At 37.9% G+C, this 22,861-nt stretch overlaps 1 protein-coding gene across 6 annotated transcripts in view; it reads left to right on the plus strand.

Annotated features, from left to right (window-relative positions):
- Positions 1–22,861, plus strand: part of LOC143026596 (coiled-coil domain-containing protein 186-like) — a 174,697-nt gene that overhangs the window by 20,457 nt on the left and 131,379 nt on the right. The gene's annotated exons all lie outside the window — the stretch shown is intronic.

Below are 22,861 nucleotides of genomic sequence, written 5' to 3' on the forward strand. Positions count from 1 at the left end.
TCAGTAGGTCACCTCTCTCTCTTCTTTGCTCCAGAGTTGGTAACTCAAGTTTAGCCAATCTCTCCTCATATGACAAGTTTGCAAGTGCAGGTGCCATTTTTGTGGCTGCTCTCTGGATTCTTTCTATTTTCTTTATATTCTTTTTGGTACTGGGTGACAACAGTGTTGCCGCATATTCTAGTCTAGGCCTTATCAGTGTGACCAATATTTTTTTAATCATTTCTTTGTCCAAATATGTAAATGCCACTTTTATCGATCTTAGCAAGTTGTAGAATTCTCCAACAATTTTTTTTATTTGTTTGTCATAGGACAAGTCATTTGAGATAATTACACCCAAATCTTTTTCGGATCTCTCCTTCTTTACCTCCTTGGTTCCAATTTTATATTTTCCTGATATTCTATTTTTGCATTTTTCAAACTCCATTATGCTACACTTGTTAATATTGAAGTCCACTTCCCATTTCTGACTCCAGTTCCATACTTTATTCAGGTCTTCCTGCAGTGATTCACAATCCTTTTCAGTTTTTACTTTCCTTAATAGTTTGGCATCGTCTGCAAAGCTCATGTAACATTTCACATCATCATCCATGTCATTTACATAAATAGCAAACGTTATTGGAGCCAATACAGATCCTTATGGTACTCCACTGATCACCTCTTTCCAACCTGAATATTTTTCTCTGAGCACTACTCTCATCTTTCTATCAATCAGGAAGTCCTCCATCCATTTTAGTAGGTTCCCTTGTATCCCTCCTATATGTTCCAGTTTCTCTAAAAAAAAAAATTGTGTTTGTCAAAAGCTTTTTGTAAGTCCAGGAAGGCACAATCAGCCCATCCATTCCTTTCTTGCACTATGTCTATTACTTTTGGGTAGAAACATATTAAGTTTGTGGTACATGATCTTCCTTGTCTGAACCCAAATTGTCTTGGGTTTATTATATTATTGTCTTCCAGGTGTTTTACCCATCTATTCTTGATGATTTTCTCCCAAATTTTTGCTATAGTGCTTGTTAGTGAGACTGGCCTATAGTTAGTTGGTTCTTCTTTGTTTCCTCCTTTATATGTTGGTACAATGTTAGCATTTTTCCAGTCTTTTGGCATTTTTCCTTCTTAGAGTGAGCAATTTATCATGTTATGTATTTGGTCTGTTAGTTCTTTGCATTCTTTTAGAATCCAATTTGCAATTCCATCTGGGCCATGTGATTTCCTGATGTCAAGGTTTGATAGGTGTTCTAATATTTCTTTTTGTGTTATTGTATCTCGCTCATGGGGGGAGATAGCCTTTCATTACCTTTGTCTCAATATTGTGCTTTTTCTCTAGTGAAGACAGATTTGAAGTGATTATTCATGACTTCAGCCATTTCTAATTCTTCTGTATAATCTATATTCCCTTGGTGTAATTTCACCATTTCTTGTTTGTTTTTAAGTTTACCATTCACGTATCGATAGAATAGCTTGGGTTGCTCTTTGCATTTATCTATAATATCCTTTTCATGGTTCCTTTTTTCCTCTCTTCTCACTTTAACATACTCATTTCTATAGTTTATAGACTTGCCATTTTCCAGGTTTTTTATCTTTTCACCTCCTTTTCCAAGCTCTGTCCCTTCTGTCTTTTGCCTCACTGCATCTTTTGTTGAGCCAGCATTTAATGTACACTCTCACTTCTGTCTTGGTACGTGCCTATTTACCCCTTCATTGTAATTATCCATCAAGATATTCCATTTCTCTTCCACTTTTGTCTCTTCCATGTAAAATTTTTCCCTGTTTGCAAAGTCCGTTTTGTTGTACATCAATCTTCCTTTCCTATGATTTTCATTTCTCTACATATATATTTCTTCCTTTAGCTCAGTTTCAATGAGTATATGGTCACTCTTTCCAATTGGTGTCTTGTATTGGATTTTATCCACAATTTCAGGTTCTGTTGTAAATATTAAGTCTAGTTTTGACAGCTCCTCGTTATTTCTGTATCTGGTGTTTTCACTGACCCACTGAGTCATTGTGTATTCCATTGTCTCCTCCTTGCACTGTCATGTTTTCCCAACAAATTTCTTTGCAATTGAAGTCCCCCATAATAACCAGATTATCCCCACTCATTAGTATCTCATTTAATGATTGCCTTGTATCATCTAACATTTTCGTATGCTCGTTCTCTTTCCAAGCGTTTGTTTTTGGGGGCACATAAGTCACCACAAACTTTCTACCTTTCATATTCTTTTCTTCGACTTTTATCATGATCAGTTCTACATTACCTTTGTCCTCCGCAATTTTTGTCACATTCAAGTTTTTCTTTGCCAAGAACATGATTCCTCCTCCTTGTTTCTTGTCTCTGTTTTTAATCCAGTAATTGTGTAGTCTGGGGTATTGGCTTCTCGTCTGGGGTATTGGCTGCATGTTATTGTGGCAAAGTAGCATGCAGTTGATACTTTAGGATCTATATGGGGTGCCCCTATGGACCAGAGCCACACATCATTTTATCTATGATAGAGGAAAACTCTGTACATAGAGAAATGATGACACTTTTATACTACAACTGTCCCTCCGTTATGTTGTCCCCCAATCCCTTGTTACTGTCCTGTACCATTTCTCTGAATATTCATTTCCTTTTTTCGCCTACCTACCCTGTGGTGGGGGCAAAAGAATACTGCCACTAAGTATTTCCACTTGAGTCGTAAAAGGTGACAAAAAAAGGGACATGGGATGGGATTAGGAGTCCTACCTGTAGCCCCAAAAGGGGACATTTCTAAAAAAGAAAGTAAAGGCATAAGAGGGTCTGGGAGCTTTCCAACCAGTACCCTAGGGTTTGGGTCTTTTAATGTGCATGGATGTGGTACAGATGAGAGTAAAAGGGAAGAGATAGGCAGTATGTTTGTGAGAAGAAAGATGTGCTGGCTTTGAGTGAAACTAAAATGAAAAGAAAGAGCAACTTTGAGTTTGGGAGTGTAGCTGGGAGATACTCAGAAGTGAAGAGGGAACGAGGGAGAGAAGGGGTGGCTATACTAGTAAGTGAAGAGATAAGTAAGCGGGTAGTGGAGTGGAAGGAGGTGTCATTAAGGTTGATGTGGATGAAGGTGAAGCTGGGAAGGGAGATGTGGGTTTTTGTAAGTGCGTATGGGCCTGGTAGTGAGAAGAGCGTAGAGGAAAGGGAGAATTTTTGGGTAGATATAAATGAGTGCATAGAGGGATTAGGGAGAAGTGTCAATGTAGTTGTATTGGGAGACCTAAATGCTAGGGTAGGAAATGAACCAATTGATGGAGTGATTGGGAAGTATGGAGTTCGAGGTAAAAATCGTAGTGGAGAATTGATGGTGATGTTTCTTGAGAGTTGATGATAGCAAATACAGTGATTAAGAAGAAATTCAAGCATAAGTACACATGGGAGAGGGTGGTGGATGGAAAGGTGGCAGATAGAGCGTTAATGGACTATATAGTGATAACCAGGAGTATGGTAGGAAGAGTTAAGGATGTACATGTTCTAAGGGGAGAGAGTGGGGGAATATCAGATCATTTTCTGGTGGAAGGTAAATTGAGAGTGGAGAATAGGTGGAGAAAGAGGAAAAGGGCAGAAGGTAGGGAGGTACTTAGAGTGAACTGCTTAAATGAGGAAAAAAGGAGAATGAGTATAAGAAGAAGTTGAGAGGGGAGTAGGAGGGAGTAAAGGATTGAGTAGAACTTGTAGTGGAGGAGGAATGGGGATGGTTCAAGGAGGGAGTCATAAGGTGTGCAAAGATGGTGTGTGGAACAAGGAGGGCAGGAGGAAATAGAAGGAAGGGTAGTGAGTAGTGGGATGAGGAAGCAAAGAAGGGTGTAGAAGAGAAGAAGCAGGCATTCATAGATTGGCTACAAATTAGGACAAGGGAATCATATGAGAGGTACAAAGTAAAGAGAAAGGAAGTTAAGCATCAGATAAAGGAAGCAAAGAGGAGAGCAGATGTGAAATGGGGCAAGAGTATGACAGAAAATTTTGAAAGTAATAAAAAGACGTTTTGGAAGGAAATTGAAAGAGGAAGAGGAGGCGAATCAAGTAGAGAAGAAAGGGTAAAAGGTGCAAATGGAGAGATGATAATGGAAGAGAAGGCAGTGAGAATAAGGTGGGCAGAGTATTTTAGGGAGTTGCTAAATGTGAAGGAGGATAGGGAAGGAAAGGAAGTTGCAGTGGGAAGCACTAAGAAAATGAGAGTGATGAGTGAGGAAAATGGAGGAGAAATAGGGAAGGATGAAGTGAAAGCAGCTGTTAAATGAAAACCAGCATGGTTTCAGACGGAAACGTTCTTGCGTGACTAACTTACTCGAATTCTACAACACAGTTATCTCGAATTATGACAAAAGAAACAATATAGATTTAATATATCTAGACTTTGCAAAAGCTTTTGATACCGTCCCACACGAAAGACTACTTACTAAATTAGCTTTACACGGAATAAGTGGTAGCCTATGAGGTTGGACTAGTAATTGGTTGAATGGTCGAAAACAGAGAGTTGTTTTAAATGGAAAAACTTCTAGATGGAAAAATGTTACAAGTGGAGTTCCTCAGGGTTCCATTCTTGGGCCACTTCTATTCATAGTACAGACGCTCCTCAACTTACGTTTTAGTTATGTTCCGAACGGCCAAATGTAAGTTGAAAATGAACGTAAGTTGTTACTGTACCGTACATCCGTAAATTCTATTACCGTATCTTATAAAACACCCCTAAATCATTAATTATACACATAACATTGTAAAATGATAACATTAATTTCAAATGAATTAAATTCAAGCAACATAAATTGAGATGGTGGAGGAGGAGGCAAGGCACGTTCAGTCTGTCGTTTGTGTCATGTAAACAATGGACGCAGCATCATGTGTAAGTATCGTTTGAACTATGGAGAGCGCGCTAAACTAAAAAATTCACTCAAAATTTTTTTTTTTACAATTTTTTTTTACAGTCAGTTCAAACGTAAAATCGAAAAAACGTAAAACGAATGAACGTAAGTAGAGGAGCGTCTGTATATATATAAATGATATAGACCATGGGCTAAAATCTACTGTTTCCAAATTTGCTGATGATACTAAACTGTGCAGAATGGCAAATGATCACTCAAACCAATTAGATATTCAAGAAGATTTAGATAAATTACAGCAATGGTCTGAAAAGTGGCTAATAAAATTTAACACAAGTAAATGCAAGGTAATGCACATAGGTAAAAATAACAGTAAGTACGATTACAAGTTATTTGGAAATTCGTTAACAAAAGTGGATAGTGAAAAAGATCTCGGCGTAATTATCAGTAACGACCTCAAATCATCCAAGCAGTATATTTCAGCCTCTGAGAAAGCAAATAAGATTCTGGGACTGATTGCGCGATCTTTTGATTTCAAAAGTCCATCACTCATTAACAAGCTATATAAATCGTTAGTTCGTCCACATTTGGAATATGCTGTTTCCGTATGGTCACTGAATCTCATTAACCCCTTCCATACGGTGCCGCACACGTAGGCGTCATGGGGAGCGAGTGTATTCGCGAGGCTGCCATATCGGCGTCTTGATTATATTTATTGTAGTCGCCCCTCCATAATGACATTCTTTCTAATTCTTTTGTAATCGCATTTTCTATGGTTATCAAAATTCACGGGTGAAGAGAGAACGATCGATATAAGCGGTGACTATATTTTATGATGCGAGTATTATTACGACACGTCGTACGGCTGGCATTGGCTGCTGCCACCGAGATCTAAGTCCATGACGCCTACGTGTGCGGCACCGTATGGAAGGGGTTAAAGACATTGACAGACTGGAAAAAGTACAACGGCGAGCCACAAAACTGATTCCAAATATCAAAAATAAATCATACGAAAATCGATTAAAACATATGAATCTGTTTTCCGTAAAAAAGCGTAGACTCAGAGGTGACTTGATACAGGTCTTTAAAATTTTAAAGGGAATTGACATCAAAAGTGACAAAATTTTCACATTGAATGAGAATCAGACAAGAAATAATGGTCTCAAACTGTCGGGAAATAGATTCAGTTTGGAAGTAGGTAGAAGCAACTTTGCCAACCGTGTAGTTAATGAATGGAATAAACTTCCTGCACAGGTAGTGCAATGTAGTTCAGTTTGAAGCTTTAAGAATCATTTAGATAAACACCTAAGCAAGATGATGTAATGATTATAATTTATTTTATATTACTTGTTTTTGTTTTGTCTGTCTGATTTGTTTTGTCTGTCTGTTTTGTTTTGTCTGTCTGATTTTTTTGTTTTGTCTGTCTGATTTTCATTTATTATTAGTTATATGTCAATTTATTATTATTCACTATTTACCTGTTTGTTTATAATTTAACTATACCTATGCATTTATTTATGTATTTTATTTGTTATTTACATTATTATAGTTTTTATTTATTATTTTATTATTATTGTGATTTTTTTCGCATCCGACCTAGATATGGATCAAAAGGTCTCCTGTCGGCATGCTCCGCCTTTGTAATCCTTTTTAATCCTTTGAGAGCAGGTAAGGCACCTGGGTTGGATGGATGCCATGCAGAATGTCTTAAGAAAGGAGGTACAGTTATGGTGGACTGGCTGGTGAGGTTATTTAATGTTTGTTTAAGAGAGGGTAGAGTGCTGGAGGACTGGAGGAGTGCCTGTATAGTTCTGCTTTACAAAGGAAAGGAGGACAAGTGTGAGTGTAGTAGTTTCGGAGGGATCAGCTTGTTGAGTGTAGTTGGGAAGGCTTATGGGAGGGTCTTGATTGAGAGGATTAGAAGAGGAACAGAGGGAGTAATTGGTGAGGAACAGTGTGGTTTTAGGACAGGTAGGGGATGTGTAGATCAGATTTTTGTGGTAGTAGTATCGTATGGCTTTCTTACACCTCCAACTTTGTATTTGCTAGCCAGTCTATGAATGTTTGATTTGCTTCATAGATAGTCTGGTAACCCCCTGGCACTGCTGTGATTGGGCAGTGCAGTACGAGATGGTCTGTATCTTGGGGCGAATTATGACAAGATGGGCACATTGGGGAGTCTTTGTAGCCCCAGCGATGCAGGTTAACGGCTGTTTTGCCTTGTTGTGATATGAGCCTGTTGGCTTGTGTCCATTCTCTTCTGGTTAGGTTGGAAAATCCAGGTAGTATTTCGGTAGGGTCTGTTACTAAGTTTCCCCAGTGGGTAGTTTCCTTGTCCATTCTTCTTGCCAGGCTTCTTTTAGGTTGAAATTTTCGTTTTTTGTTTTAAAGAAAGGTTTTCTTGATTTTAGCCTTGTTGTTAGTGGGGCCTCCTCCATTATTTGTTTGAGGGGTATATCTGCTGGAAGGTTGTCTATGCGTTGGTGTTGTTTTTGTATGGCATCCTCACGTCGTATATTTGGTGGTGCTATGCCACTCATCGTTGGCAGCCAAATGAGTGGTGTTGGTTTAATGGCCCCTGATATTATCCGCATGGTTGCGTGGAGTTTATTGTCAATTTTATTTGTGTGTGCACTCTGAGCCCACACTGGGGCCCCATATTCTGCTACACTGTAGCACAGGGCAAGTGCTGCGGTTTTAAGCACTGTTTGTTTTGCTCCCCAGGTGGTTCCAGCTAGTTTTCTGATCAAGCAGTTTCTTTTGTTCAATTTGTGCGCTGTGTTTTCTATATGCTTTTTATATGTTAGAGTCCTGTCTAGGGTTATACCAAGGTACTTGGGGGTTTTGTCGGCTGGGAGGGTTTGGTTGTTTATTTTAATATCCAGAGTTTTGTGGTAAGACAGATATGTGAGAAAGCTATAGGAAAAGGTAAGGATGTTTTTTTGGCTTTTATGGATTTGGAAAAGGCTTACGACAGGGTAGACAGTAAGGCACTGGGGTGTACTGCAGATATATGGGATAGGAGGAAAGCTGTTAAGAGCAGTCAAGAGTTTTTATGGGAATAGTAGAGCTTGCGTTAGGATTAGAAATGGAGAGAGTGAATGGTTTGAGGTAAAGGTGGGACTTCATCAGGGGTGTGTTATGTCACCCTGGCTGTTCAATCTTTACATGGATGGGGTGGTGCGAGTGATGAATGCAAGGATAGTGGGTCAGGGGTTGGAGATGGTTAAAGAAAATGGAGAAAAGTGGGAGGTGAGCCAGTTGTTGTTTGCTGACGACACTGCGCTTGTAGCAGGATCAGAGGAGGGATTGAGTAAGTTAGTGAAAGAGTTTGAGAAGGTGTGTGAAAGAAGGAAGCTGAAGATAAATGTGGGTAAAAGTAAGGTGATGAGATGTACAAGGGGAGAGAGTGACAGTAGGCTGGAAGTGAGCATTAAGGGTGAGAAACTTGGGTGCGAATGTAACAAGAAAGGGAGGAGTGGAGGTAGAATGTAGATTGAGAGAAGTGAGTAAATGCTTTGGTGGATTAAAAAGTGTAATGAGAAATAGACATCTGGGAATGGATGCTAAGAGGAGGTTATATGAAGGAGTGATTGTGTCAACAGCAATGTACGGGGCAGAAACATGGAACATGAGAGAGGAAGAGAGAAGGAGTTTGAATGTGTTTGAGATGAAATGTCTGAGAAGTATGATAGGGGTTACTAGGCTAGAGTGAGAAATGAGGAGGTGAGGAGGAGAACAGGGGTGGAAAGGGAGCTGGGAGATAGGGTTGATGAAAGAGTATTAGGATGGTTTGGACACATGGAAAGAATGAGTGAAGAAAGATTAGTAAAAGAATTGTGGAAGGTGGAGGTGGAAGGAGAGAATATGAGGGGGTGTCCTAGGATGAGAGTTTAGTCTCCACAATTCCCATTATGTCTGGTTTTTCTTCTAGCAGGTAATCATTAAGTTCGTTCAGTCCTGAAATTAATCCGTTGATGTTGTGTATTTACCTAGTTGTAGTTGTATTATACGGGAAGGGGAGCTATGCTCGTGGGGTCCCGTCTTCATATCTCATTTTATCTAAACTATTTTTAAAATCATGTATTGTTTTTGCACACACCACTTTCTCATCTAACTTGTTCCAACTGTCTATTACTCTGTGAGGAAAGCTGTTCTTTTTCAAATCTCTTCTATAGCTGTCTTTTTTTATTTTCTTTCCGTGTCCTCTTGTATTTCTGTCATCCCATTTTATCAGATTCTCTCTATCAGTAATTTCTATGCCTTTCATGATTCTGTAAATAGCTATCAAATCTCCTCTCTTCTTTGCTCTAGTGTCTGTAGTTCAAGTTTTGCTAGTCTCTCTTCATATGATAGTTTTGAGAGTGTTGGTGCCAATTTTGTAATTGCTCTTTGTATTCTTTCAATTTTTTTTTTTATACATTTTTTTGTACTTGGTGACCATATCGTTGCTGCATATTCCAATCTTGGTCTTATCAGGGTGATTAGGATTTTCTTCACCATTTCTTCATCCAGGTATGTAAATGCAACTTTGATTGTTCTTATTAGATTATAAGTCTCTCCAAAAATCTTATTTATATGTTTCTCAGGTGACATATTATTCATAACAATGACTCCCAGGTCCTTCTCATTTTCTACTTTTTTTTATTCCTTCTTCTCCCAATTTATATGCTCCTGTTATTCTGTTTTTGCTTTTTCCAAATTCCATTATACTACACTTTTTTGTATTGAACTCCATCTCCCACTTCCTACTCCATTCTTGTACTTTATTTAGATCTCTCTGTAGTGATTCACAATCTTCTTCAGTTTTCACTCTTTTCAGTAGTTTTGCATCATCTGCAAAGAAGCTCATATAGCTTTCAATTCCTTCATCCATATCATTAATATATATAGCAAACATTATTGGGGCCAAGACTGTTCCCTGCGGAACACCGCTTATTACTTCATCCCATTTTGAGTGCTGGTCTCTTATCACTACTCTCATTTTTCTTTCTTGCAAAAAGTCTTCCATACAATTTAGTAGTTTGCCCTGTATTCCTCCTTCAGTTTCTAATTTCTTAAGCAACTTCTTATGTGGTACTTTGTCAAAAGCTTTCTTTAGGTCTAGAAATGCACAGTCCGCCCATCCATCTCTTTCTTGTATTATATCTATTAGCCTTGAATAGAAACATATTAAATTGGTGACGCATGATCGTCCTTGTCTGAATCCAAATTGCCTTGGATTTAACACTTTGTTTTTTTCTAAATATTTTACCCATCTACTTTTGATAATTCTTTCACAAATTTTTGCTATTGTACTTGTTAGAGAGACTGGTCTATAGTTGGTAGGTTCTTTATTTCCTCCTTTATATATAGGTACTATATTTGCTTTTTTCCAATCTTCTGGAACTTTTCCTTCTTTCAAGGAACTATTTAGTATGCTATGTATTTTGTCTGCCAGTTCATTCCTGCATTCTTTCAGTATCCAGTTTGCTATTTCATCTGGTCCATGCGATTTTCTGACATCAAGATTACTCAAGTGTGTTAATATTTCATTCTTTGTTACTTCTATTTCTTCCATAGGGGGGACTTTCTCTTTCCATTCGATCTCTTCAGGTTGTATGTTCTCCCTTGTAAACACTGATTTAAAATGTTTGTTCATAATTTCCGCCATTTCCATTTCCTCAGTGTATTCAACTCCCTCCTGTCTTAATTTCTCCAAGTCTTGTTTGTTTTTCAGTTTATTGTTTACAAATCTGTAGAATAGTTTTAGTTGATCTTTACACTTTTCTATGACATCTTTTTCATATTTTCTCTTTTCCTCTCTGCACGTTTGTACATATTCATTTCTATAACAGGTATATATTTTCCATTTTTCAGGTCTTCTGTCTTTTTTCCATCTGGTCCAGGCTTTGTCTCTTTTGTCTTTTAACTCCCTACAACTTTTGTTGTACCAGCATTTTACATATTCTTTTTCTTGTTTTTGTCTTGGGACATACTTTTCCACTCCTTTTTTTGTAAATTTTTGTCAAAATATTCTATTTCTCTTCTACTGTTGTTTCTTCTTTGTATATTTCTTCCCAGTTTTCCTTTTGAAAGAATTCTCTTATTTTATCAAAGTTTGTTTTTTCATACATTCTTCCTTTTCTATATTGTTCATTTCTTTTCATATATTTTTCTTCATTAAGTTCCAGTGTATTTACCTAGTTGTACCTAGTTGTATTTTACGGGAAGGGGAGCTATGCTCGTGGGGTCCCGTCTTCATATCTCATTTTATCTAAACTATTTTTAAATTCATGTATTGTTTTTGCACACACCACTTTCTCATCTAACTTGTTCCAACTGTCTATTACTCTGTGAGGAAAGTTGTTCTTTTTCAAATCTCTTCTATAGCTGTCTTTTTTTATTTTCTTTCCGTGTCCTCTAGTATTTCTGTCATCCCATTTTATCAGATTCTCTCTATCAGTAATTTCTATGCCTTTCATGATTCTGTAAATAGCTATCAAATCTCCTCTCTCTCTTCTTTGCTCTAGTGTCTGTAGTTCAAGTTTTTGTAGTCTCTCTTCATATGATAGTTTTGAGAGTGTTGGTGCCAATTTTGTAATTGCTCTTTGTATTCTTTCAAGTTTTTTTATACATTTTTTTGTACTTGGTGACCATATCGTTGCTGCATATTCCAATCTTGGTCTTATCAGGGTGATTAGGATTTTCTTCACCATTTCTTCATCCAGGTATGTAAATGCAACTTTGATTGTTCTTATTAGATTATAAGTCTCTCCAAAAATCTTATTTATATGTTTCTCAGGTGACATATTATTCATAACAATGACTCCCAGGTCCTTCTCATTTTCTACTTTTTTTATTCCTTCTTCTCCCAATTTATATGCTCCTGTTATTCTGTTTTTGCTTTTTCCAAATTCCATTACACTACACTTTTTTGTATTGAACTCCATCTCCCACTTCCTACTCCATTCTTGTACTTTATTTAGATCTCTCTGTAGTGATTCACAATCTTCTTCAGTTTTCACTCTTTTCAGTAGTTTTGCATCATCTGCAAAGAAGCTCATATAGCTTTCTATTCCTTCATCCATATCATTAATATATATAGCAAACATTATTGGGGCCAGAACTGTTCCCTGCGGAACACCGCTTATTACTTCATCCCATTTTGAGTGTTGGTTTCTTATCACTACTCTCATTTTTCTTTCTTGCAAAAAGTCCTCCATCCAATTTAGTAGTTTGCCCTGTATTCCTCCTTCAGTTTCTAATTTCTTAAGCAACTTCTTATGTGGTACTTTGTCAAAAGCTTTCTTTAGATCTAAAAATGCACAGTCCGCCCATCCATCTCTTTCCTGTATTATATCTATTAGCCTTGAATAGAAACATATTAAATTGGTGACGCATGATCGTCCTTGTCTGAATCCAAATTGCCTTGGATTTAACACTTTGTTTTTTTCTAAATATTTTACCCATCTACTTTTGATAATTCTTTCACAAATTTTTGCTATTGTACTTGTTAGAGAGACTGGTCTATAGTTGGTAGGTTCTTCTTTATTTCCTCCTTTGTATATAGGTACTATATTTGCTTTTTTCCAATCTTCTGGAACTTTTCCTTCTTTCAAGGAACTATTTAGTATGCTATGTATTTTGTCTGCCAGTTCATTCCTGCATTCTTTTAGTATCCAGTTTGCTATTTCATCTGGTCCATGCGATTTTCTGACATCAAGATTACTCAAGTGTGTTAATATTTCATTCTTTGTTACTTCTATTTCTTCCATAGGGGGGACTTTCTCTTTCCATTCGTTCTCTTCAGGTTGTATGTTCTCCCTTGTAAACACTGATTTAAAATGTTTGTTCATAATTTCCGCCATTTCCATTTCCTCAGTGTATTCTACTCCCTCCTGTCTTAATTTCTCCAAGTCTTGTTTGTTTTTCAGTTTATTGTTTACAAATCTGTAGAATAGTTTTGGTTGATCTTTACACTTTTCAATGATATCTTTTTCATATTTTCTCTTTTCTTCTCTGCACATTTGTTCATATTCATTTCTATAGCAGGTATATATTTTCCATTTTTCAGGTCTTCTGTCTTTTTTCCATCTGGTCCAGGCTTTGTCTCTTTTGTCTTTTAACTCCCTACAGCTTTTGTTGTACCAGCATTTTACATATTCTTTTTCTTGTTTTTGTCTTGGGACATACTTTTCCACTCCTTTTTTGTAAATTTTTGTCAAAATATTCCATTTCTCTTCTACTGTTGTTTCTTCTTTGTATATTTCTTCCCAGTTTTCCTTTTGAAAGAATTCTCTTATTCTATCAAAGTTTGTTTTTTCATACATCATTCTTCCTTTTCTGTATTGTTAATTTCTTTTCATATATTTTTCTTCATTAAGTTCCAGTTCAATCAATATGTGGTCACTTTTACCTATTGGTGTTTTATATTCAATTTTTTCCACTATTCTAAGTTTGGATGTAATTACTAGGTCTAGTTTCGATGGTTCTTCTTCATTTCTATACCTAGTGTTCTCTTGTATCCATTGTGTCATTGTATGGTCAGTAACCATCTCGAGTAGTGCGTTTCCCCATGAGCCGTCTCCACCCTTTACTGTCATTTCTTCCCAGCAGATTTCTTTGCAATTAAAGTCGCCCATCATAACTATTTTTCCTCCCTCTTCCTTTATCTTGTTTAATGTTATCTTTGTGTCCTCTAACATACTTTTATGTTCACTCTCTTCCCATGAGGCTGTTTTTGGGGGCACATAATTTATCACAAACTTTCTGTTCTTCTTATCTCTGTCTTCTACTTCCATCATTATCATCTCTACTGTATTCTTTCCATATGTGACACCCTTCACGTTTATATTCTTCTTAGTCAGGAACATAACTCCACCCCCTTGCTTTTTCACTCTGTTTCTAATCCAATAATTATATGCATCATGACCTACACTGTTTGGTGCTAGTGGACCTTTTAATTTTGTTTCTACAATTCCCATTATGTCTGGTTCTTTTTCTTTCAAATAATCATTCAGTTCATTCAATCCTGTTATTAATCCATCTATATTTGTGTAAGACACTCTTAGTTTTCTGCCACTTCCATTGTGTTCTCTGTTTCCCTTTTGTTTTTCTCTTGTATGTCGACTTTCTTTAGTTTCATATTCACTATCCAATAGAATCTCTCTTTTTCTGACTCCGTTCTTATCTCGTTTTTTTTCCTTTGCTTCAAGTCTTTTCTGTTTTTCTTCCTCTCTTTCCTCTTTATTCATTTCCCTTTTTATCCATACCTTTTTATATTGTTCACTTGTTGCTAGTTTCCCTGTTTTGGATGAGATATTCTCAGCCGTAGTTTGTGACCTGAATTTAATCTTGATTGGTCTGGTCTTGTCTGTACTATATTTCCCTAGCCTGAATTTCTCTTCGATTTGTTTCATTATTTCTGGTTCATCTTCCTGAACTAATTCTAGTAAATTTCTTACATTTTCATTTTCCTCTTTGATTCTTGTGGTTCTATCTGGGTTATGTTTCTCTTCCATTCCTAATATAATTATACATTTCTTTTTGTCTGCTAAGTCTCTTACTATATTCTCCTTCTGTCTCATCACTTTAATAACTGAGTTTTCAGTTTGTTCATTCATTTGCTGTCTGATTATGTCAGTGAATGCAACCTTGCTATTTTCATGATTTTTTTTCCAACCCTCCTTGTTCTCCTTATTATTCTCCTTTAAGACTTTATTCTCATCTATTACTTCTTTTAACTGTTGTTTTAATTCTTCAATTTCCTTAGTTAAGTTTTTGTTCGCCCTCTCTAGTTCTTCCAATTTTTGAACTCTTCGTATAATACTGTCAACATTACCGAACCTATGCTCCAAGTCCTCGATCATCTTATCGACCTTCTCTTCTAGTCTTGTCAGTCAGGGGGGGTTTGTGACCCCCCCACCCTCTTTAAATCCCTGGAAAATATTCTTATCACTTTCTACTCTATTGCTCTTGTCTATACTTCGAATCTTTACATTTTTATTAGACATTTGATCATCATCGGGAGGCCTTTTGTTTACCTTTCGCCTGTCTGCCTGGGCCAAGTCTACTCCTTCCTCATTTCCTTCCATTTCCCTCAGTAATCCCTCCCCCTTTCTTCTTTCCCTACTTTCCTACTACTCCACGAGCAATTTCCCCCCACCCTGTAAATACAATAGGCACTTCTCTTTGCGTTGGGATCCACAAACTTCAATTCTCTTCAGAACGTCTTCTAAGCCATCCATACGTTTAAGTGTGTGTGTGTGTGTGTGTGTGTTTACATATACCAAAGGTTTTTTCCGCCTTACAACAGAGGTAACCAAAAAACAAAGACATACAAACCACTCCCACAGGGTAGACAGGAAAGCACTGTGGGAGGTATTGCAAATATATAGGATAGGAAGAAAGCTTTTAAGAGCAGTCGAGTTTTTACAAGAGTAGTAGAGTGTGTGTTAGGATTAGAAATAGAGTAAGTGGTTTGAGATAAAGGTGGGACTTCATCAGGGATGTGTTATGTCACCTTGGCTGTTCAATTTATACATGGATGGGGTGGTGTGCGAGGTAAATGCAAGGGTGGTGGGTCAGGGATAGGAGATGGTTAAAGAAAATGGGGAAAAGGGGGAGATAAGCCAGCTGTTGTTTGCAGACGATACTGTGCTTGTGACAGGATCAGAGGAGGGATTGAGGAAGTTAGTGACAGAGTTTGGGAAGGTGTGCAAAAGAATCAATTTGAAGATAAATGTGGGTAAAAGTAAGATGATGAGATGTACAAGGGGTGAAAGTGGCAGCAGACTGGAAGTGGGTATTAAGGGAGAGAGACTGGAGGAAGTGGATAGTTTTAGATACCTGGGTGTGAATGTGGCAGGAAAGTAAGGAGTGGAGGTGGTGGTAAAATGTAGATTGAGAAAAGTGAGTAAATGCCTTGGTGGATTAAAAAGTGTAATTAGAAATAGACATTTGGGAATGGGTGCTAAGAGATTGTATGAAGGAGTGATTGTGCCAACAGCACTGTATGGGGCAGAAACATGGAACATGAGAGAGGAAGAGAGGAGTTTGAATGTGTTTGGGATGAGGTGTCTGAGAAGTATGATTGGAGTTACTAGGCTAGAGTGAGAAATGAGGTGAGGAGGAGAACGGGTGGAAAGGGAGTTGGGAGATAGGGTTGATGAAAGAGTATTGGGATAGTTTGGATACATGGAAAGAACAAGTGAAGGAAGACTATTAAAAGAGGTGTGGAAGGCAGAGGTAGTAGTGAACATGAGGGGGTGACCTAGGATGAGATGGATGGATAGGGTAAAAGGGACTTTGGGAAAGAGATGAATGTCTGTTGATGAAGGACAGGAGAGGACAGAAAATAGGGGTGACTAGAGAATGGCTGTATATGGATTATGCTGTGATGCATGAGGTGGAATGGGTAGGGGATTGGCGTTGAGGGAGTATGTGTGAGAAATAAATTGATGCAGTCTGAAGGGATTCTCCCCATCTTCTCCTTTTCTGCATGAGGGGATGGAGAGGGGGGTCACCAATTTAATGAAGCGGCCTTGCAGTGGATGTGCTGTGTGTTGTGATACTGCTTCTGACCCAGGGTAGTGGGCAAAATGTAGGGATGACCTGTCATCCAGGAGGTGCCAAGATAAAGAGGGAGGAAAGAGGGTTGAGGGGAGTGGAGTACATTAGGGATGGAATGGGTGGTAGTGGTTTCTATGCCTTTGTTTTTTGGTTACCTATCTTATAAGGGGGAAAAAAGCCTTTGGTATATGTAGGTATTTCTTTAGAGTACAGTAAACTCGCGCTTATCCGAACGCGTTTTAACCGAATAATCACATTAACCGAACATTTTTTCAATACGGTAGCCATCGCTTTAACCGAACGTATTTGGATCTCAACCGAACATTCAAACACCCCGCCGCCTCTTCCGCCACCCCCGCGCGACCCGCAAGCTTCACCAAGTGCTCACACGGTGGCAGCACACTCCATGTTTACACCTGATCAGCTGTTTGGCGGTACATACATTCGTGAGTCCTCTCGGTGACGATACAGTATCACAAGCTCTCCTTAACCACTTCACTACAGGACTTAAATCTCGCGGGCAGCAGCCAATGCCAGCCGTATGACGTGTCGTAATAATACTCGCATCATAAAATATAGTCACCGCTTATATTGATCGTTCTCTCTTTCACCCGCGAATTTTGAAAACCACAGAGAATGGGATTCAGGGCACATTTGGGAGAATGTAAAAACACAGGGGCGACTACAATAAATATAATCAAGACGCCGATATGGCAGCGTCGCGAATCCACTTGCTCCTCATGACACCTACGTAGGCGGCACCGTATGGAAGGGGTTAAACATTTTCTCTTTATACTCTATTGAATATGTTTATGAACTATTATAAGCATTTCCATGTGTATGTTAAGTTTACAGGTACGAATATTGCAGCTGACATTACCGCATAAAACTCTACGGGAATGAAACATACAAAGTCGGATTAACCAAACATTTCGATTAATCGGACATTTCTAATCCCCCTTGGAGTTCGGATAAGTGGAAGTTTACTGTATAGTCCCATTCTATGCACTTCTATTTCTTTTTCCATCTCTTGCCCCTCTTGTATCTCTTTCAGAATTTCTTTTGCTATTTCTTTCTCCTCTTTTTCTCTTAAGTATCTAGCTACATTGTGTTTTTCTTTAATATATACTACTATGCACTTTTTTAATCTACTGTGTCCCTGACTCAATTTTCTTTCTCTTTGATTACTCAACTCTTTCCTTTACATTTTCTTCCACTTGTGCAATTTCTTTAAAAGCCATTTTTTTTTTTTTCTGATCTACTTTCCATTGGTTTTTGATTTCTTGAAGATCTGTCTCCTTTATGGTATCTTGAACTTTCTCGGTCACCGCTTTTATTTTGTTATTTTACTTTTCTTTTCAAAGCCTCCTTTTTGTTTGTATCTTCAATTTTCTTCCTTTCATTTTCTTTTATTCAACCCACTCATGCATGAATATATAATTATTGTAGAGAAGCATATCCTTAAAGTAGGTGGACTTTTCCTGAGTCCAATGATGTAACTTCTCATTTACCTTTGTTTCTTATGGAAAAAACATGTATGAAACTTGTGATTTTGAGATACAAAATATTATCAGGAATGTAAATCTCACATAATCCTCCTCAACGTAACCAACAACCAACTTCCTCAGAAATAAAAATGTACTCACCCTTTCTCCACACACAAAACAGAGAAATAGGTGACTTGTTGACTACAGAATTATGGGAGGTATGGAAATCTTTGATAAAGAGGACTTATTAAATTGAGATAAGAAATATACAAGACATGGAAGGAAGCTCAAAAAGAATAGTTATAAAAGAGACCTGAATTAAACAGTTTTCCCCACAGAGTGGTGGATGTATGGAATATACTAGATGAAACAATAGTGTACATAAACAATACAAGAATTTAAGAGCAAATTAGATATGGCGAGAGACAGAGACAGGACACCACGAGTTTAGCTCCCATTCCTGTAAGATGCAACTAGGTAAATACATGACCTCCCCTAGGACCACTTTTTATTAAAGATCACAGAACTAGGAAAAATATGGTATATATACAAGAGAATATTCATAGACTACAAAAAAGTAAATTGGCAAGACTACTGAGGAAATAGAAAAGAACTCTTCGATACAATGATGCCTATGTAGGCGTCATGAGGAGCAAGTGGGTATGCGAGGATGCCGATGTCGGCGTCTTGATTATATTTATTGTAGTTGTACCTGCGTGACCCCCACACTCTGTAAACTGGCTTCATCATATTTTCTATGGTTATCAAAATTCACGGGTGAAAGAGAGAACGAGCAATACAGCGGTGACTATTTTTTATAATGCAAGTATTATGACGCAACATCGCACATCTGGCAGCTAATGCTGCCCGCGAGATTTTGGCCCGAAGTGAAGGGGTTAAGAGACTTTTACCATAGACCAATTCCTACCCAGGGACAGCAGTGGAAGAGATAGCAGTAACCATTTAGGTCAGTAAAAGGAATGTTCAGTGAGGATACAGATAGAAATATAATCAAAACTACAATCAATCAATCACTTTATTGCTCCTGGCCTCTTGCAGAAGACCTGTGGCCTCCAGGAAAGTGGCAACAGCCTCTGGGCAGGACCATTATTCACTTACAGAAGTGGTATTGTGTTGTTAGGGATTGTGTGGGGCAGAGACCATAAGGCCTACACTAAGCAGCTCCGTATCCATCACTACCTGTCATCCCCATCCATAAAGTTGTCTAATCATTTCTTAAAACAACTGATAGTTTCAGCACTTACTACATGGTTACAAAGTTTATTCCATTCATTGACCACCCTATTAGTAAACCAATTCTTGCCTATTTCCTTCTTAAATCTAAATTTGTCCAGTTTATAACCATTACTCTGAGTCCTGCCCTGTTGTTTTAAAATGATGACCTTGTTTGCATCACCCTTGTTAAAGCCTTTGATCCACTTGAACACCTATATTAGATCACCCCACACTCTGCATCTTTCCAGAGAGTGTAAGTTAAGGTGCCTAAGCCTCTCTTCGTAAGGCAAATTTCTGAGTCCATGTATCATTTTGGTCATTCTTCTCTGTACTGATTCTAGTGAATTGATGTCCATTCTGTAGGACGGAGACCAAAACTGTACAGCATAGTCAAGGATGGGTCTATCACTAGATAGAGTTTAATAATTACCTCTGCACTTCTATTCGTTATCGCCCTAGCAGTGAAACCTAATACTCTGTTAGCTTTATTCCTGGCGCTAATGCATTGTTTCCTGGTTTTAAGGTCTGGACTCACTAGAACTCCCAAGTCTCTCTCACACTCAGTTTTCTCTAAAAGCGTGTTATCTAAGCTGTATCTATTTTCGGGGTTGTGTAGCTCTACGTTTAACCACTTCACTCTGGGGCACATCGCACATCTGGCAGCATTAGCTGCCCAACGTCCGATGTTGCGTCATAATAATCGCATTATAAAAAATAAAGTCAGTGCTCAATCGTTCGTTCTCTTTCACTCGTGAATTTTGATAACCATAGAAAATATGATGAAGCCAGTTTAGAGAGAATGGAGGTTACATAGGTACGACTACAATAAATGTAATCAAGACGCCGACGTCGGCATCATCGCGTACCCACTTGCTCCTCATGACGCCTACATAGGCGTCACCGTATGGAAATGGTTAACATGCTACGTGGCAGTTGCATCTGGGAGACTAAACACACTGGGTCTGCCAGTATAGCTAAAACAAAGAGAGAGGTGATATGACTACAGTATTCAGATTACTAAAAGGGATAGACTACTTTGACAGAAGAAATCTCTTGATTGGGGATAAAAGGACTTTAAGAGGTCATGTGAACCAATTGAGAAAGACTGAAAAATGTTACAAGTGGAGTTCCTCTGGGATCCGTTCTTGGGCCACTTCTATTCATAGTATATATAAATGATATAGACCATAGACTAAAATCTACTGTTTCCAAATTTGCTGATGATAAAAACTGTGCGGAATGGCAAATGATCACTTAAATCAGTTAGTTATTCAAGAAGATTTAGATATATTACAGCAATGGTCTGAAAAGTGACTAATGAAATTTAACATGAGTAAATGCAAGGTAATGCACATAGGATAACAGTAAGTACGATTACAAGTTATTTGGAAATTCGTTAACAAAAGTGGATAGTGAAAAAGATCTCAGTGTAATTATCAGTAACGATCTTAAATCCTCCAAGCAGTGTATTTCAGCCTCTGAGAAAGCAAATTAGATTCTAGGACTGATTGCGTGATCTTTTGACTTCAAAAGTCCATCACTCATTAACAAGCTATACAAATCGTTACTTTGTCCACATTTGGAATATGCTGTTTCCGTATGATCACCGAATCTCAAATATCCAAGTATCAAAAATTAATTATATGAAAATCGACTAAAACATATGAATCTGTTTTCCTTGAAAAAGCATAGACTCAGAGGTGACTTGATACAGGTCTTTAAGATTCTAAAGGGAATTGACAAAAAAGTAACAAAATTTTCACACTGAATGAGAATCGGACAAAAAACAATGGTCTCAAACTGTCTGGAAATAGATTTAATTTGGAAGTGGGTAGAAACAACTTTGCCAGCTGTGTAGTTAATGAATGGAATAAACTTCCTGCAGAGGCAGTGCAATGTAATTCAGTTCAAAGCTTTAAGAATCATTTAGATAAATACCTAAGCAAGATGCTGTAATGACTTTCATTTACGGTATTTTATATTGTTTATTTGTCTTGTTATCATTTGTTTGTTTATTATTATTTGCTTGATTCTCATTTATTATTAGTTGTATGTCAATTATTTACGATTTACCTGTTTGTTTGTTATTTAACTATGTCTATGCATTTATGTATTTTATTTATTATTTACATTATTATAGTTTTTATTTATTCATTTATCATTATTATGATTTTTTTTTTTTTTTTTTTTTCCCATCTAACCTAGATATGGACCCAAAGGTCTCCTGTCAGCATGCTCCACCTTTGTAATCCTTTGTATAAATACTTGGAATAGCTTAGGTTATATAGCCCAAGCTGGAACAATACATGAATTCAAATCTAAGCATGATAATTGGAAAATAAGGATATAGACTAACTTGGAAACATGCATGAATTTGAAGCTAGGAATGATAAATTGGAGACTAAGAGACACAACTGCAGGCAATGCTCCTTTCTTGTATATTACAATTAAGTTGATCAAATCATTCAATTCCGATAATAATGCAGCATTTCCTTAACCACTTCCATATGGTGACGCCTACGTAGGCGGCATGAGGAGCAAGTGGGTACTCGATGTTTGCCGACGTCGCCATCTTGATTATATTTATTGTTGTTGTACCTATGTAATTTTCATTCTCTCTAAACTGGCTTCATAAGTTTTCTATGGTTATCAAAATACATGGGTGAAAGAGAACGAACAATTGAGCACCATATTTTTTATAATGCGATTATTATGACGCAACATCGCATGTCGGGCAGCTAATGCTGCCAGACGTGCGATGTGCCCCATAGTGAAGAGGTTAACCACTTCCATACGGTGCAGCATATGTAGGCGGCATGAGGAGCAAGTGGATATGCGGGGCTGCCATATCGGCGTCTTGATTATATTTATTGTAGTTGCCCATGCATAATGACATACTCTCTAAACTGTCTTCATCACATTTTCTATGGTTATCAAAATTCACGGGTGAAAGAGAGAACGATCGATATAAGCGGTGACTATATTTTATGATGCGAGTATTATTACGACACATCGTACGTCTGGCAGATAATGCTGCCCGCGAGATTTTGGCCCGGAGTGAAGAGGTTAAGGAGTTGATGTAAGGCCCATTGTAGGGATGTTGGTATCCAGTCAGTGAAATTTCAGGAAACAATCATTATTATTTACTTCTTTGTCTATTAGTACTATTGTTATGTGGGTGGGGGTTGGGTGATGAGATGTACAAGGGGAGAAAGTGGCAGCGGAATGGACGTGAGTATTGGAGGTGACTGGAGGAAGTGGATGGTTTTGGATACTTGGGTATGAGTGTGGCAGGAGGGGAGGAGTGGAGGTGGAGGTGGAATGTAGAGTGAGAGAAGTGAGTAAATGCCTTTGGGGATTAAAAAGTGTAACAAGAAGTAGACATTTGGGAATGGATGCTAAGAGGAGATTGTATGAAGGAGTGATTGTGCTGACAGTGCTGTATGGGGCAGAAACATGGAGCATAAGAGAGGAAGAGAGGAGGAATTTGAATGTGTTTGAGATGAGGTGCCTGAGAAGTATGATAGGGGTTACTAAGCTGGATAGAGTGAGAAATGAGGAGGTGAGGAGGAGAATGGGGGTTGGAAAGGGAGTTGGGAGATAGGGATGATGAAAGAGTATTGGGATGGTTTGGATACATGGAAAGAATGAGTGAAGAAAGACTAATAAAAGAGGTGTGGAAGGCAGATGTGGAGGGAGTGAACATGAGGGGGTGACCTAGGATGAGATGGATGAGGTAAAAGGGGCATTGGGAAAGGAGAGAATAT

Source organism: Oratosquilla oratoria, chromosome 6, assembly GCF_046742065.1.
Source record: "Oratosquilla oratoria isolate Oo_2021 chromosome 6, ASM4674206v1, whole genome shotgun sequence".
Lineage (NCBI taxonomy): Eukaryota > Metazoa > Arthropoda > Malacostraca > Stomatopoda > Squillidae > Oratosquilla > Oratosquilla oratoria.